This window comes from Eurosta solidaginis, chromosome X (assembly GCF_040869045.1).
Source record: "Eurosta solidaginis isolate ZX-2024a chromosome X, ASM4086904v1, whole genome shotgun sequence".
NCBI classification, from domain to species: domain Eukaryota; kingdom Metazoa; phylum Arthropoda; class Insecta; order Diptera; family Tephritidae; genus Eurosta; species Eurosta solidaginis.
This window is the reverse complement of record NC_090324.1, coordinates 207,699,328-207,717,955: the sequence shown is the minus strand read 5'-3', so window position 1 is coordinate 207,717,955 and position 18,628 is coordinate 207,699,328. Positions and strand designations below refer to the sequence as shown.

The 18,628-nt window shown below is 40.7% G+C and overlaps 1 pseudogene; it reads left to right on the top strand.

Annotated features, from left to right (window-relative positions):
* Positions 1–11,571: 11,571 nt before the first annotated feature.
* LOC137235387 (methionine--tRNA ligase, mitochondrial-like) lies at positions 11,572–12,638 on the top strand (annotated as a pseudogene).
* Positions 12,639–18,628: the final 5,990 nt, after the last annotated feature.

The window sequence follows — 18,628 nt, the reverse complement described above, 5'->3', positions numbered from 1 at the left end:
ATTCCCAATATACTGGAATGCTGCAAAAGTTATTCCAATCCGTAGACAAAATAATGAGTATCGACCAAGAGCCATACTCCCTTTCCTCTCTAAGGTCGTTGAACGTATTCTACATGGGCAAGTCGTATCACATGTACATGAATACAAGCTCCTGTCAGACAGTCAGTCCGGCTTCAGGTCAAAGCGGAGCTGTACAATGGCACTATTATCTGTGACAGAAGAAATTCGTGAGCGAGTGGATGAAAGTTACATTGCCTTCTTAACACTTCTTTACCACTCTAAAGCATCTGATTCTGTAGACCACACTCTGCTCTATAGGAAGCTGGAAAACTTATTTAACTTCTCTGGTCATGCAGTTGACCTTATAAGATCATATCTTGGTGATACGACTCAAGCAGTATGTATAGATGGTAAAAAGTCTGACTTCCTACATGTCTTAAGAGGCGTCCCTCAAGGCTCTAGCCTGGTTCCTCTGTTATTGTTCTGTATATAAATGACTTACCCGATGTCCTTAAGTATTTTAACGTTGATATATACGCTGATGACGTGCATTTGTTTACGTGTTGTCCTCGTGATCAAACTAGCTTGTGCATAAGTAACTTAAACCACGATTTGAATAAAATATTTTCATGGGCTACTATGAATGGCTTATGTATAAACCCGAATAAGTCAAAATGTATTATTATTCCTAGAAGGTTTTTTCCCACTTATGATTTAGAGAATGTAGTGTCTGACAATTCCGTTATAGAAAACATAGATACTTAGGTGTAATTTTTAACAAAACATTGACATGGAAAGACGATATTTTTAGAACGGTTGGAAAAGTGTATGGAATGCTTCGTACAATATGGTTAGCACAGTATTTCACGCCTTTGCACATAAAACTACTTTTGGCTAAAGCGTACTTCATACCTACGCTACTCTATGGTTGTGTGATTTACTCAGACTGTGACTATGTGTGCAAGAACAAACTAAATGTTGTTTACAACAACATTGCTAGATATGTTTATGGGTTGAAAAGACTTGATTACGTATCACAACATGATGAGAGGTTGCTAAACATTTCTTTCGAAAATCTTTTAAAAGTCAAAACACTGTACTTCTTCCATAAATTGATACACACGAGGGAACCTGACTATCTATCTCGTAAGCTTATTTTTCTGCAATCATCAAGATCGGTGCTTCTTCATATGCACATTAGATACCGCACGCTAACCTCTGAACGTCAATTCTTTGTTACTGCAATACGTCTTTGGAACTCCCTACCTACAAGCCTTCGACTCTTAAGTAAAGCTCTGCACTTCAAAAAAGAGCTAAAATCATTTTTAACGACTCTCAAACTGGATCTCAAATGTTTGTTGTTAAAATGTTCATTTCTAAGTCCCTTCTCCTTTCTCTGTGTCTTCTTTCTTTATTTGTTAAATATTATTCGATCTATAATCAGCCAAAGGTTATCATCACTACTGCTGTCTTTTAATATTTATTAATTACTTTTCTTTAGTTTTACGATTTACACCTACATACATAAATATTAAACTAATATCTGTTATATTTAATTTAAATTGATTAATCTAATTTATTATTATAATGTTCAATTTTTATAGCTCATGCTATGACTAGCACTGCTAAATAATTACATACATACATACAATTCGTTCGGAAGCTTTATTTCGGGTTTTCACGAGGTGTCTGCTGGCTTGTGTTCTTTGCCCAGTCCACAAGAAGGGGGATACTGCAAAATGCACCAACCATCGTGGAATAAGCCTTCTTAATATCGGATATAAGGTCCTTTCAAGTGTATAGTGCGAAAGATTGAAGCCCACCGTGAACCGGCTTATTGGACCTTATCAGTGCGGCTTCAGACCTGGTAAGTCTACCATCGACCAGATTTTCACAATGCCCCAAATCTTGGAAAAAACCCGTGAAAAGAAAATCGACACACATCACCTCTTCATCGATTTTAAAGCCGCCTAAACTAAAAGAGTTTTCAGAGAGGGTGACCCCCTATCGTGCGATTTCTTTAATTTGATGCTGGAGAAAATTATACTAGCTGCAGAACTTAACAGCACTGGAACAATATTCTATAAAAGCGTGCAATTACTGCATATGCTGATGACATTGATATCATCGGCCTAAACACCCGCGCTATTAGTTCTGCTTACTCCAAACTGGAAAAAAGAAGCGGTAAAGGTGGGTTTGATGGTGAATGAGGACAAAACGAAGTACCTGCTGTCATCGAGCAAAGAGTCAGCGCATACGCGCCTTGGCAACCACGCTACAGTTGACAGCCATAATTTCGAAATAGTAAAAGAATTCGTTTATTTGGGAACCAGCATCAACACTAGCAACAACATCAGCACTGAAATCTAGCGAAGAAAAAATCTTGCCAATAAATGCTACTTTGGACTAGGTGGGCAGTTGAAAAGTAAAGCCCTCTCTCGGAGAACTAAAATCATACTCTACAAGTCACTTATCGTACCCGTCCTGCTATATGGGGCAGAAGCATGGACCATGACAACAACAGAGAAAGCGGCTTTGGGAGTGTTCGAGAAAAAAGTTCTTCGAAAGATTTATGGACACTTACGCGTTGGCGATGGCGAGTACCGAAGAAGATTTAATGATGAGCTGTACGAGCTATATGCAGACATCCACATAGTCCAGCGAATTAAAACACAGCGGCTGCGCTGTCCAGGCCATGTTATGCGAATGAAAGATGATGCTCCGGCCAAGAAAGTGTGTATATCGGAGCCCGCCTATGGAAGCAGAGGTAGAGGGCGGCCCCCACTCCGTTGGAAGGACCAGGTGGAAAACGATTTAAACTTTCTTGGTGTGATTAATTGGCGCCGGTTGGCAGAGCGAAGGAGCGACTGGCGCGCCCTGTTGGACGGCCATAACCGTTTAGACGGTTAAGAACCTATTAAGTAAGTAAGTAAGCAAGTAAGTCTGATGGCTTGAGAATTAAGCCAGCAAACACTCATTTTTTCGGAACCGGACGCAGTCATACATTTTTTTGCGGTAATAAATTGCCAATAAATGTAATATTAACTATTCAAGTCGTTAAGAAGCTGTGCGACTTGAGACTTAAGCTAGCAGACACTCACTTTTCTCGGAACCGAACGCAGCTATAAATTTGTTTGCGGTAATAAATTGCAAATAAGTGTAATATTACCTATTCTAGTCGTTCGGAAGCTGTACGTCGTATTTTCACGAAGTGTCTGAGACTTAAGCCAGCAGACACTCAATTTTCTCGGAACCGTACGCAGCTATAAATCTTTTCTTTGCGGTAGCAAATTACCAATAAACGTAATATTACCTGTCAAGTTGTTCGGAAGTTGTACGTCGTGTTTTCACGAAGTGTCTGCTGGCTTGAGACTTCGAGACTTAAGCTGGCAGACACTAACTTTTCTCGGAACCCGACGCAGCTATGCCTTTTTCTTTGCAGTAGTAAATTGCCAATAAAAGTAATATTAACTATTCAAGTCGTTCCGAGGCTGCACGTCGGGTTTTCACGAAGTGTCTGCTTTCTTGAGACTTAACCTAGCAGACACTGACTTTTCTCGGAACCGGACGCAGCCATAAATCTTTTTTTGCGGTAATTAATTGACAATAAATGTAATATTACCTAGTCAAGTCGTTCGGAAGCTTTACGTCGTGCTTTCACGAAGTGTCTGCTGGCTTGAGACTTAAGCTAGCAGACACTAAATTTTCTCGGACCCCGACCCAGCTATACATTTTTTTTGCGGTAATAAATTGCCAATAAATGTAATATAAACTTATCAAGTGGTTCTGAAGCTGTACGTCATGTTTTCACGAAGTGTGTGCTGGCTTGAGACTTAGCCTAGCAGACACTCAATTTTCTCGGAATCGGACGCAGCTATAAATCTTTTTTTGCAGTAATAAATTGCCAATAAATGTAATATTACCTATTCAAGTCGTTTGGAAGCTGTACGTCTTTGGACAAATACGAATTCACAGTGTTTCTTTATTCAATGTATATAAATACAACAAGTGTTAGGGAAGATTTTAACAAATGTTGTGAAAGGTTAAAATATTAAATATATTTTAGGAAATTATTAAATATATTTTTGGAAATTTACAACTTACGTGAACGTGCGATTACGTGTACCTTTGCTGGCTGCTGGATTCAAAGAGGACGAGCCTCTTTGCGACATGAGCCGATGAACCCGCGGTACAGCTCCTTCGTTGGGTTTCCCGGCAACAAAGTTGTTATACCGCGGGCTCACAGCAGTTTGTATTAGTGTTCACAAGCATATGTGGGTGGTAGTAAACGAAGGAAAATAACTAAGAAAATTATGTTACGAGGGAGAGGAGATATATTTAGGCCTGTGGCCTAAACATACCGGCCCCCTTACCGTAAGCAACAAAGAAAAAATTAAAACAAGTAAGGAAGGTTAAGTTCGGGTGTAACCGAACATTACATACTCAGTTGAGAGCTATGGTGCCAACATAAGGGAAAATAACCATGTAGGAAAATGAACCGAGGGTAACCCTGGAATGTGTTTGTATGACATGTGTATCAAATGAAAGGTATTAAAGAGTATTTAAGAGGGAGTGGGCCATAGTTCTTCAGGGTTGACTCTAGAATTTGTTTGTACGATATGGGTATCAAATGAAAGGTGTTAATGAGTATTTTTAAAGGGAGTGATCCTTATTTCCATAGGTGGACGCCGTTTCGTGATATCGCCATAAAGGGGACCAGGGGTGACTCTAGAATGCGTTTGTATACTACGGGTGTCAAACGAAAGGTATTAATGAGTATTTTAAGAGGGCGTGGGCCGTAGTTCTATATGTGGACGCCTTTTCGAGATATCGCCATAAACGTGGACCAGGGGTGACTCTAGAATGTATTTGTACGATATGGGTATCAAATGAAAGGTGTTAATGAGTATTTTAAAAGGGAGTGATCCTTATTTCCATAGGTGGACGCCGTTTCGTGATATCGCCATAAAGGGGACCAGGGGTGACTCTAGAAGGCGTTTGTATACTATGGGTGTCAAACGAAAGGTATTAATGGGTATTTTAAAAGGGCGTGGGCTTTAGTTTTGTAGGTGGACGCCTTTTCGAGATATCGCCATAAAGGTGGACCAGGGGTGACTCTAGAATTCGTTTGTACGATATGGGTTTCAAATGAAAGGTGTTAATGAGTATTTTAAAAGAGCGTGGGCCTTAGTTCTATAGGTGGACGCCTTTTCAAGATATCGCCATAAAGGTGGACCAGGGGTGACTCTAGAATTTGTTTGTACGATATGGGTATCAAATGAAAGTTGTTAATGAGTATTTTAAAAGGGAGTGGGCCTTAGTTCCATAGGTGGACGCCGTTTCGTGATATCGCCATAAAGGGGACCAGGGGTGACTCTAGAATGCGTTTGTATACTATGGGTGTCAAACGAAAGGTATTAATGGGTATTTTAAAAGGGCGTGGGCCTTAGTTTTGTAGGTGGACGCCTTTTCGAGATATCGCTATAATGGTGGGCCAGGGGTGACTCTAGAATTTTTTTGTACGATATGGGTATCAAATGAAAGGTGTTAATGAGTATTTTAAAAAGGAGTGGGCCTTAGTTCTATATGTGGACGCCTTTTCGAGATATCGCCATAAACGTGGACCAGGGGTGACTCTAGAATGTGTTTGTACGATATGGGTATCAAATTAAAGGTATTAATGAGGGTTTTAAAAGGGAGTGGCCCTTAGTTGTATATGTGAAGGCGTTTTCGAGATATCGACCAAAATGTGGACCAGGGTGATCCAGAACTTCATCTGTCGGGTACCGCTAATTTATTTATATATGTAATACCACGAACAGTATTCCTTCCAAGATTCCAAGGGCTTTTGATTTCGCCCTGCAAAACTTTTTCATTTTCTTCTACTTAATATGGTAGGTGTCACACCCATTTTACAAAGTTTTTTCTAAAGTTATATTTTGCGTCAATAGACCAATACAATTACCATGTTTCATCCATTTTTTCGTATTTGGTATATAATTATGGCATTTTTTTCATTTTTCGTAACTTTCGATATCGAAAAAGTGGGCGTGGTCATAGTCGGATTTCGGTCATTTTTTACACCAATACAAAGTGAGTTCAGATAAGTGCGTGAACTGAGTTTAGTAAAGATATATCAATTTTTGCTCAAGTTATCGTGTTAACGGCCGAGCTGAAGGACAGACGGTCGACTGTGTACAAAAACTTGGCGCGGCTTCAACCGATTTCGCCCTTTTTGACAGAAAACAGTTATCGTCCTAGAATCTAAGCCTCTACCAAATTTCACAAAGATTGGTAAATTTTTGTTCGACTTATGGCATAAAAAGTATCCTAGACAAATTAAATGAAAAAGGGCGGAGCCACTCCCATTTTGAAATTTTCTTTTATTTTTGTATTTTGTTGCACCATATCATTACTGGAGTTGAATGTTGGCATAATATACTTATATACTGTAAAGATATTAACTTTTCTTTTAAAATTTGAATTTAAAAAAAAAATTTTAAAAAGTGGGCGTGGTCGTTCTCCAATTTTGCTAATTTTTACTAAGCAGACATATAGTAATAAGAGTAACGTTCCTGCCAAATTTCATCATGATATCTTCTTTTTAAGAGGGTGTGGGCCTTAGTTCTTTATGTGGACGCCTTTTCGAGATATCGCCATAAACGTGGACCAGGGGTGACTTTAGAATTTGTTTGTACTATATGGGTATCAAATGAAAGGTGTTAATAAGTATTTTAAAAGGGAGTGGGCCTAAGTTCTATAGGTGGACGCATTTCGGAATATCGTTATAAAAGTGGACCTGGGTTGACTCTAGAATGCGTTTGTACAATATGGGTGTCAAACGAAAAGTGTAATAAATGTTTTAAAAGGGAGTGGGCCTTTGTTTTAAGGGTGGACGCCTTTTCGAGATATCGCCATAAACGCGGACCAGGGGTGACTCTAGAATGCGTTTGTTCGATATGGGTATCAAATGAAAGGTGTTAATGAGTATTTTAAAAGGGAGTGGGCCTTAGTTCTATAGGTGGATGCCCTTTCGAGATATCGCCATAAAGGTGGGCCAGGGGTGACTCTAGAATGCGTTTTTACAATATGGGTGTCAAACGAAAAGTGTAATAAATGTTTTAAAAGGGAGTGGGCCTTTGTTCTAAGGGTGGATACCTTTTCGGGATATCGCCATAAACGTGGACCAGGGGTGACTCTAGAATGCGTTTGTACGATATGGGTATCAAATGAAAGATGCTAACGAGTATTTTAAAAGGGTGTGGGCCTTAGTTCTATAGGTGGACGCCTTTTCGAGATATCGCCATAAAGGTGGACCAGGGGTGACTCTAGAATTTGTTTGTACGATATGGGTATCAAATGAAAGGTGTTAATGAGTATTTTAAAAGGGCGTGGGCCTTAGTTCTATAGGTGGACGCCTTTTCGAGATATCGCCATAAAGGTGGGCCAGGGGTGACTCTAGAATTTTTTTGTACGATATGGGAATCAAATGAAAGGTGTTAATAAGTATTTTAAAAAGGCGTGGGCCTTAGTTCTATAGGTGGACGCCTTTTCGAGATATCGACATGAAGGTGGACCAGGGGTGACTCTAGAATTTGTTTGTACGATATGGGTATCAAATGAAAGGTGTTAATGAGTATTTTAAAAAGGAGTGGGCCTTAGTTATATATGTGGACGCCTTTTCGAGATATCGCCATAAACGTAGGCCAGGGGTGACTCTAGAAAGTGTTTGTACGATATGGGTATCAAATTAAAGGTATTAATGAGGGTTTTAAAAGGGAGTGGCCCTTAGTTGTATATGTGAAGGCGTTTTCGAGATATCTACCAAAATGTGGACCAGGGTGATCCAGAACATCATCTGTCGGGTACCGCTAATTTATTTATATATGTAATACCACGTACAGTATTCCTTCCAAGATTCCAAGGGCTTTTGATTTCGCTCTGCAAAACTTTTTCATTTTCTTCTACTTAATATGGTAGGTGTCACACCCATTTTACCAATTTTTTTTCTAAAGTTATATTTTGCGTCAATAGACCAATACAATTACCATGTTTCATTCCTTTTTTCGTATTTGGTATATAATTATGGCATTTTTTTCATTTTTCGTAATTTTCGATATCAAAAAAGTGGGCGTGGTCATTTTTTACACCAATACAAAGTGAGTTCAGATAAGTACGTGAACTGAGTTTAGTAAAGATATATCGATTTTTGCTCAAGTTATCGTGTTAACGGCCGAGCGGAAGGACAGACGGTCGACTGTGTATAAAAACTGGGCGTGGCTTCGACCGATTTCGCCCTTTTTCACAGAAAACAGTTATCGTCCTAGGAGCTAAGCCTCTACCAAATTTCACAAGGATTGGTTAATTTTTGTTCGACTTATGGCATTAAAAGCATCCTAGACAAATTAAATGAAAAAGGGCGGAGCCACGCCCATTTTGAAATTTTCTTTTATATTTGTATTTTGTTGCACCATATCATTACTGGAGTTGAATGTTGGCATAATTTACTTATATGCTGTAAAGATATTAACTTTTCTTTTAAAATTTGAATTTAAAAAAAAAAATTTTTAAAAAGTGTGCGTGGTCGTTCTCCGATTTTGCTAGTTTTTATTAAGCAGACATAAAGTAATAAGAGTAACGTTCCTGCCAAATTTCATCATGGTATCTTCAACGACTGCCAAATTACAGCTTGCAAAACTTCTAAATTACCTTCATTTAAAAGTGGGCGGTGCCACGCCCATTGTCCAAAATTTGACTAGCTTTCTTTTCTGCGTCATAAGCTCAACTCACCTACCAAGTTTCATCGCTTAATGCCTATTTGGTAATGCATTATCGCACTTTTTCGATTTTTCGAAATTTTCGATATCGAAAAAGTGGGCGTGGTTATTGTCCGATATCGTTCATTTTAAATAGCAATCTGAGATGAGTACCCAGGAACCTACGTACCAAATTTCATCAAGATACCTCAAGTTATCGTGTTAACGGTGATACTGATGATTTTGATATATGGAAGTCTATATCTATCTCGATTCCTTTATACCTGTACAACCAACCGTTATGCAATCAAAGTTAATATACTCTGTGAGCTCTGCTCAACTGAGTATAAAAAGGGATTCCACGTGATCGCACGTCCAGTAAGGCGCTGTAACGAAAGAAGGCAGTGCAGATGCGGACTGCAAGCACTGCACGCCTGATGGTTGGCCTCACGTTTCGCTCTCCTGTGGAAAAAGAAAAGAAGTTATTAGATATACGTGCGTGGTTTTAAATTCCGTGCATATTTACTTAAATATATATAGGATGGCGCATGTGTTAGGCGTGAAAGTCGGATATTTGTTTTTGGCAGGCTCCCGAGACCACCAACCCAAACACGGTCGGTTGGGTTAGGAGACCGCCAACTGTTGATGCCGGTGTACCGCTCACCATCATTTCGACGTAAATGTCAGCGTCGAGTGTAAGCCGTATTGGCGATGAGCGGTAGAATTGCGGATCCGCCAGCTGCATGAATTCGAAGGGCGCGGCAATCTTGGGGTCCACATTGGTCGGTGGACTCAAGCGGTAATGGCTTTCGACGACGGCTGCTTGGGTTGTTATGCACGTCGACGCTCCGAATTTGCCGCGCAGTATGAGGGTGCATTGTCCATGTCCTTGGCGTTCCAATTGTAAGTCGCGTACCAGCTCCGCATCGACGATCGTGCTGGTGGCGCAGGGATCAATAATGGCCCGAACCAGGTGTAAATGCCCAAGCGATTCAATTCGTACGATGGCCGTCGGCGCAATGGTCACGAAAGGCCGCATGATGGGCGATGGAGTAGCCTGGAGCAGCCTCCCTGTCCGGAAACCTTCTGGTGTGTCGCGGGTTAGCGTCCTTGTACTTTGGGCTTCAAGAGAGTATGGCGTCGATTTTTTTCGCCGCTGCTGTCTCTCGCGTTTGGATGGCTTGGTGGGGCCTCGTTGGAGTCCGACGTCATGGCGCCGCCAATTATTTTGATGGTTTCGAGCTTTCTTTACTTCCTCCGCCCTTCGTTCGTGCTGCAACAGCGGTCGGAAACTGCGCATCCCGTTCCTGCTCGTTAACGGTTTCAGTTCTGTTTTTGCTCGCTCTTCTTCCATTATCGCTCTCTCTTCCTCCATTTCCTCTTCCTCCACCTGCTGAGCCCAGGATTTAGCCGGCCCCGAGAGGTTGATTGACAACGCGTCGTCGGACGTGTTGTCTTCGCCGTTTGTGGTCGTCTCGTCGCATACCGGTCGACGCTCATCTAAATGAAGCGTGGTGTGGTGCTTCTCTTGGCACCTCTTGCAGCGATACTTGCTGTTACATTTGTCCACGCGGTGAAAGGGCGACAGACAGTTTGGACAGTACTTATGCAGAAGTACTGCCCGCAACTTCTCTTCTGGGTATTTTTTACGGTATTCGGCACAGATCCTAAGGCTATTATCCCTGCCGCAGAGCTGGCAAGCAACGTCGAAACGCTTTGCGCCTCCCTCTGGCTTGGCCAATAACGTTTGGTAGCGGGTCATGATCTGAAAGAATATTGGTATCATTGATCATGCCCAAATTGAGGTTGGCGTAATGTTGTTTGGGTGGCGTAAACAAAAAAGTATCTCTAATATATTTTCGCAGAAGAAAAAAAAACATTTTATTGAAATAAAATTTAATTGAAATAAAAAATTAAAGGCCATAAGTAGATTCTTATGCGCGCAAAGAAACGAAGAAAAAACGGATTGCGCACGCATCCATGCGATGTGGCTGGTGCATTAGCGCCTTTGGTACGTTTTATAATTTGATTTATGTCGGTAGATATCGCCGACGTATTTCCAAATTTTATTTTAGATTTGTGGTGAACTTTGATTTCACAACAAGTGGCCTGCAACCACACGGAATGGTTCGAAATCTGACTGCAAAGGTGTTACAGAGTTGCACTTCCACCATTCAACATTATTTTCGACGTGTATTGTCGATAATGTTGAGATTCGTGGAATTACGTATATATTTTTTGAATCTCGACCAAATGAATGATTGATCGGGATATGCAGTGCGGACTTGTCGTGTTGTGCGCCATATGTCGTGCGGCATGGAGTGCATGACGTGTAGTGCGCGAGATGATTGCGCATGAGGCCTAATGTTTATACTGCAATAATCATTGACAGTCAGAAATTAAATGTAGAGATTTTGACATCTGCTACGCTTTTCCATTTCCTGAAGGAAAAAAAATGTGATTGATATAAAACACGCGGTGAGTAAGGAAGCTAGTTGATTGATAATTGTAATATGTAATGTTAATTCATTTCTCTTTCTATTTTCAGGTATTAATAGTACAATCAACATTCACATCAGTATGTTTTAAACAAGCGAATGCCCATTTATCAAAATTTTGAGCCTTGCCACTGATGGCGGCATTCCACGTACAATTTGCCGTTCATGTAGTAAATTTTGCTAATTTTAACCTTATTTCTTTCTTTTCATTGATCAATTTTTCTTTTGCATTTTCAGATGCGTGTAAGCCACTACCGGAAAATAATGTATCAGCGGTTTAAAAGGGAATAAAATCTCTGCTGTAACAAAAACAACTAATGCTTTTAAATAAACTAAATGCTTTGCGATGCCATTGTATTCAAACCAACAACAATTTTTACGCCACAACTCCGATTTTCTACGTTAACGCCGCTCCACACATAGGACATCTATATTCGGCTGTCATAACAGATGCGCTATGCCGCTATGAACGTTTGCTTGACCCCAAAAAGACAGTTCATCTCTGTACTGAACATGCTACGAAAATCCAACAAGCAGCAGCGGCTCAAACCGTGCCAGTTGCACAATATTGCGAGTATATATCTGCGCTATATCGTCATGTATTCGCCGAAGCGAGTATAGCAAACACAGATTTTATACGTACTACTGAAGAGCGCCACAAGAAGGCTGTAGCGCATTTTTGGCACACTTAAAAATCGCGCGGCCACATTTACTCTGCTGCATACAGTGGTTGGTATTGTGTTTCAGATGAAACTTTCTTAACAGAATCACAGCTACGTTTGGACACACAAACGGGCGCACGTTTATCGCTTGATTCTGGTCATCCGGTTGAGTGGACTGGGGAGACAAACTATATGTTCCGTTTATCGCAATTCCAAGATGATGTTCGCTATTGGGTGAAGCAAGGTGGTCATAGACGTCCTGCCAAGTTTGAAAAAATACTATAAGACATGTTAGGTGAGGCATTGCCTGATGTCTCTGTTTCACGTCCTTCGAATCGAGTGTATTGGGCTATTCCTGTTCCTGACGATGAAACACAAACCGTTTATGTTTGGTTAGATGCGCTTATCAATTATCTCACTTCTGTTGGATATTCAGATGAAGCTTATCGCAAGTTTTGGCCACCAAACGTGCAAGTGATCGGCAAGGACATTTTAAAGTTTCATGGTATTTATTGGCCTGCATTTCTTATTGCGGCAGGTTTGGAACCACCACAACAACTTTTTGTACATTCTCATTGGACAGTGGATGGACAAAGATGTCAAAAAGTAAACTAAATGTCGTCAATCCGGTTTAGGCAGCTAAAACTTACACAATGGAGGGCTTGAGGTATTTCCTGTTGCTTGAGGGTGTGGCGCATAGCGATGGAAGTAAGTTTAAATAAGATATTAGAGCACAACAATACGCACATACTTATATATATATGTATGTAAGCACTTTGTGTGCAACAGAATTCTCCGCTAAGTGCTTAAAGTTAAAATAACACTCAAAACATTTATGTAAGAAATTAGCAAAAAGAAAACGGTTTGAGTGAAGCATAAGCTTAGTGAACGAACCAACTGGACAATCTTTCCATGTCGGCTCCTCCTCAGTCGTCTCACCTATTTTCCTATATGGATGGGCGTTAAAAAATGGAGAGGGATGGCCGTGAAGCCAAGTATCGTGCTGGGCAATTTGCATACAAAGATCGTATTGACAAAAGGGGTTTTATTTTTATTTGGTCGCTACCATTATTACTCACTATCTCCACCATGGAGCTAAGTGAGGTGGATGGCAATAGAACAGTAGGTATTTGCTTTGTTGGCTACTTAAATCATTCATGCGGCTAGCTTTTTGTTGTGTCCACTGTGTGGCGCTGTATTGGTAGGCGGATATTTTGCTATACGTGGCATGATTATGTTTTTGGTCTAAAATATTCCGCTGACGATATCAAACCAACGTCAGCAAGTTACAAAATACATTTGGTTAGTGTACGAATAGGATTCTGTACGCTATTTAGATTGAAATTTATACTGGCATCCCTTGCTTGTCACTGGACGGAGTTTAGGCACACGCAAGTGTGGACAGAGAGTGCGCCAATTTATAATCTGTCGTATTTCAGCTGAGTAACATTGTAAAATGAAAACCGTCCAGGCATTGCTTTGTTGCAGCTGCATTTATTATGCGTTTTGGTTCGGGTGTTATAATGTCGACATGGTGCTGGACACCTGCTTAATTAGAAACTTGGCAACGTTTCCTGAGAAGGAAATGCGGCAAAGAAGTCGTTGAGGAAGTTAAAAGCCAAAGCATAAAGTTATTGACTGGCTGGCATATGCAAAATAGGATAATAGGCTGATGCGTTGGGCGAATAAGTAAGCGAATATACACTGCTGGCGGACCCATTAAAATTAGTGGTTTTATCGGCCAACCGCTGGAAAGGAGCGTTGCTTGGCCTATGCTTAAGTTGGAGAGGCAACTGTGATACCACGATGCTGGTGTCAAAGCATCGAATGGCACTTTTCATATCAATGATACGGGTAAGCTAAGCATCCGTCCTTTATATTTTCCTTGGAATACATTTATACCGGGACCTCAACCTTTCTTTTTGCAAAGGCTTGGCGGTTAATCATAACGAGGGAATCAAACCTCTCCTAGCTTCCGACTGACACTATACACGTTTTAGGCAATAAACCAAGGGATATTTACACGTACGTATGAATGATTTTCACATTATTATATGAGTATTGATTAGTTACGATAATTAAGTGAAGAATGTGAGTGTTAGACCCTGATACATTGCCCTATTACGCGATTAGGTTAGCCATGGTTAGTTTTTTTTTTTTTTTAAACGGTTTAGCTTGATTAGCTGAGGATAATCCGGATCATGTGCAGCTTACTCTTAATTACTCCTTAAAGGAAATTATTGGACTTCTCCAACCTAAATATAGGCATGTTTTTGAAACGTTAGGCTGCTTTGCATTGTATTTGTAGACCCCTGTCATATCAAGACTGCCATACTCGAATGAGTTATTAAAATCTTAGAAGAAGGATTGACCACTAGATGATTTCTTTTTTTGTATCTTCTGGTAATACACTTAACCGAAAATAGAAAAAGAAATAATCGGATGAAGAAGCACTCAAGTTAAAGGGAAAACGCGTATTATAGGTAGCAATGAAACGCCCCCTTACATATGGTAGATATAGTGCCAGCTTATCAGTGCCGATGAATGCTTTATAAACGACATATGTATGTACTTCTGAAGACATAAGTAATCCCCACCGAGGGTGGAATATCTGAAAACTTTTGAGGTGAATACTGGTCGTTCTTGTTGTAGTCAGATAAGACTGTAATTTGTTTATAGGTGTTGCCGGTGTTTTATGCCAAAATGCCAAAATGCTTATGCCCGGAGTCTAAACCCATTTTCAAATGGAACTTCAGCACAGTCTAACATTGAAGATTGGGATAACCTAAGATTCATAACTAGTTGATTGCAGTTTTATTATTGTTGAAGGAGTAAATGCCAAACCTGTTGGAGCTCATAAATTTATACCCTCCGGCACTTCCACTGTTTTTGAAAGTATGTTCAGCGGTAATTATAAAAAGGCAGATGCTAGTGTCAATATAACACTGCCAGTTGTTTTGGATTACATGGGTTTTAAAGTAATACGAGTATATTTAGTATGAAAAACGGGTTCTCTTGAACTTCTAAATCTGGAACGTTTAAAACAGGTGGCATACCTTGTAGATTACTATATGCTGGACAAACTTAAAAAAAAAAATAAGTGCCATTTTTAAAAAGCGAGAAAACAGTTGCGGAAAGTCATACGAGCTTTTATGATTTGTTACAAATATTGGAATACGAAAAGAAATTTGGACGAATGATTGGCACATTCAAATTTAATAGTACTATTATTGACTACTAGAGCATTGCAGAAACATTTCCATATAAAACTGCCGTGTTATTGGCAAACACATCCATATGCGATTTGGAACCTATACATTTCTTTGATTTGGTAGAGGTGCTCGATTCCAAATTTAAAGAGTCTGAACGATTTTGTTTGATTACAAACTACGCTAAAATACACGCATTAAAAAATGGAATATTTTCCATCTAATACAATTCATAAAGCCGATGATTCCGTGGATGAAAACCCTGAAAATGTAATCTGTAGACGCTATCATATATCGAAACTTTTTGCAAATAATTTGTGTTATACCCAGTAAACGTTAGAAATATGAATCATAAGTGATTATTTAAGAATTATCACATTTAAGGTACATTTTCCTCCCGACGATACATTAGTTTCTTACTCGAAAATACCTTTAAATTTGGAAGTTTAGTTCATATGGGATATAATATATGGGGGTGTAGTTGCTGATTTAAGTGCGGATTCGGTGGCAGATGATCAATCTGCGTTAGGGTATGTTGGCCTCGTTCAGGGGAACGAGAGCTGGTTTATCGGTGTGTTGGCCTCGTTCGGGGTGAACGAGAGCTGAGTTATTTGTGTGTTGGCCTCGTTCGGGGTGAACGAGGGCTGGGTTATTTGGGATCGTGGAATGTATACTATTAAAGTTAATTTTCTTTGTCGTTGTGCGGAAGTAGTACCAATTTCGCGATTGGTCTCGTAATTTGTCCTTTCATTGCATTGACATAAACAACACGTACACGGTTATCGGAACCTGGGTATGTGCTGACGATTCTCCCCATTCTCCACTCGTTCGGTTGTAGGTTATCTTCCTTAATGATGACTAGATCCCCGGGTTTTAAGTTGGACTGTGGATGTTTCCACTTATACCGTTTCTGGATTTCGGTGAGGTATTCCGATTTCCATCTCTTGAAAAGGTTTGATGAAGGGCTTTCATCTTTTGCCATCGGTTTACAATTGAGGCAGGGTTTTCACTAAAATCGAGTTCAGGTGGAGTTAAAAGATGTCCACCCACGAGAAAGTGGCCTGGAGTAAGCGGCTCCAGGTCGGAGGGGTCGTTGGATGAGGGACTTAGAGGCCTAGAGTTGAGGCAGGCCTCAACTCGACATAAGAGGGTTGTAAACTCTTCGAGAGTATATTTATGATCGGACGCGATCTTGTTAAAATGGGTCTTAAAACTTTTTACCCCCGCTTCCCACAAACCCCCCATGTGAGGAGCGCTTGGCGGTATAAAATGCCATTCTAAAGTGTGATGGCTATATTTATTCAAAGTTCCGTCCCTTGCTTCATGCAGAAATGCTTTAAACTCGGATCGTAAAGACCGCGAAGCTCCGACAAAGTTAGTACCATTGTCGGAGTAAACGTTTTTCGGACAGCCCCGTCTGGATACAAATCTTGCGAAGGCAGCTAGGAAGGACCCGGTACAAAGGTCGTTTGTCGCTTCTAGATGGATGGCTTTCGTCGAAAAGCAGACAAACAGGCAAACATATCCTTTTGAAATTCGACATCCCCTCCCTCGGTAGGTTTGAATGGTCCCGCGAATTCTACCCCAGTGTTGGTGAAGGCTTTAGTAAAGGTGGTGCGCTTTTTCGGAAGAATCCCCATAAGTTGCGTTTGTGTCCGCTTCCTGTAAATGGTACAGACCTTACAGTTGTGGATAACCGACCTTATCATGACTTTAACGCGTGGGATCCAATACTGAGTGCGGATATGACGTAGCATCAGCTGGTTCCCTCCATGCAGGGTGGTCTCATGAGAGGATTGAACTATAAATCTGGATAACCTGCAAGTGTAAGGAAGGATGATGGGATGACTTTCGTTACGAGACATATCTTAGGATGCCCCAGTTTACCCCCCAGTTCGAATGATGCCTTCTTCGTCTATATATGGATTCAGGCGTAAAATCTCACTCTTGCCATGTATTAGTTTTCCTGACTTCAAATTTGTGTACTGTTTTTGATAATGTTGCCTTTGACATACTGTTATCAATCTTCGTGTTGTTTTTTCTATTTCGTCAGAGGCTATCGAATGATAATCCCTTTTAAAGAAGGCTTTAGTTGTTGGGTGCATATTCTGGACAAACCGAAGAATATAGGATATAACCCGCAAAGCTCTTGGTAGATCGGAAAACCTCTGCAGAATATCAAAGTTATTTTCGACCGAACTTGCATGAACTTTCACCCTCTTTTCTTCGATATTCTTATTGTAATCTTCTTCTTGTGTTGGCCAATTTTCGTTGTCTTCTTGTAACCAAGAAGGTTCTGCCACCACAAAGAATTGACGATTAGATCCGAAGCGAGGAGGCCTCTGCTCGCCAAATCTGCAGGGTTTGACGCGGAGTCTACGTGCCGCCATACTTTGTCTCCAACTTTGTCGATGATTTTCGTTATTCGATGTGCCACAAACGTTGACCATGAACATGGTGGCTTTCGGATCCATGCCAGTACTATCGTCGAATCTGTCCAAAGGGTTACTTTAATATTGGAAAGTTGCATATTTTCTATGGCCGACTCTATGATTTCTGCAATTAGGACTGCGCCGCAGAGTTCCAGTCGTGGCAATAATATAGTTTTGGCCGGGGTTACTCTCGTCTTGGCCATCAGCAAGTTGGTGAAGACTTGATCCTTCGTTTGTACCCTCAGAAAAACAGTGGCGGCATATGCTTTTTCCGAGGCATCGCTGAATCCACGAATTTCGACATTGTCCTTTAATGTGTAGTGAACCCATCGCGCTATGCGTATATCGTTGATCTTTTCGTAGTCAGTCGTGAATGGTTGCCACCGATGTAGAGTAGTTTCAGACACATCTTCATCCCAGCCTGTCCCTTCCAACCATTTGCATTATTATTTTGGCTACAACTACGACTGGTGCCAGCCATCTAAGAGCGTCGAAAATTTTGCGATCGCAGAAAGTATTGACCTTTTTGTTACGGCATGGTTATTGCCAAAGGGTTTCGCTGTGAAGTAGAAGTAGTCGGAATGGGCGTTCCACCTGATACCGAGTGCTTTTACCATGCTGGTGTCGTCAAACTCAAGAAAATCCTCGCTTAATAGGTGTTGCTTCGGTATACCCTGTAGGATTTTCTTGCAGTTGGACGCCCATTTTCGCAATGGGAAACCTGCCGATTGCAATGCCGATGATATTTCGTCCCTTGCCTTGATTGCAATTTCGATGCTGTGTCCACCGGGGAGTACGTTATCAACGTACATGCAATTTCGCAGGATATCTGCTGCCATTGGATGTGATGTCTCCACGTCATCAGCTAGTTGGTGCAGCGATCGAATGGCAAGATACGGAGCACAATTAACCCCAAAGGTTACCGTTTTCAATTCATAAATGTTAATTGGGTTTTTGGGGCATTTGCGAATTATGATTCGCTGGTATTTTGTTTGATTTTCATTAACCCATAATTGGCGGTACATTTTTTCTATGTCGCTGTTAAATACGTATTTGAACAGTCGCCAACGT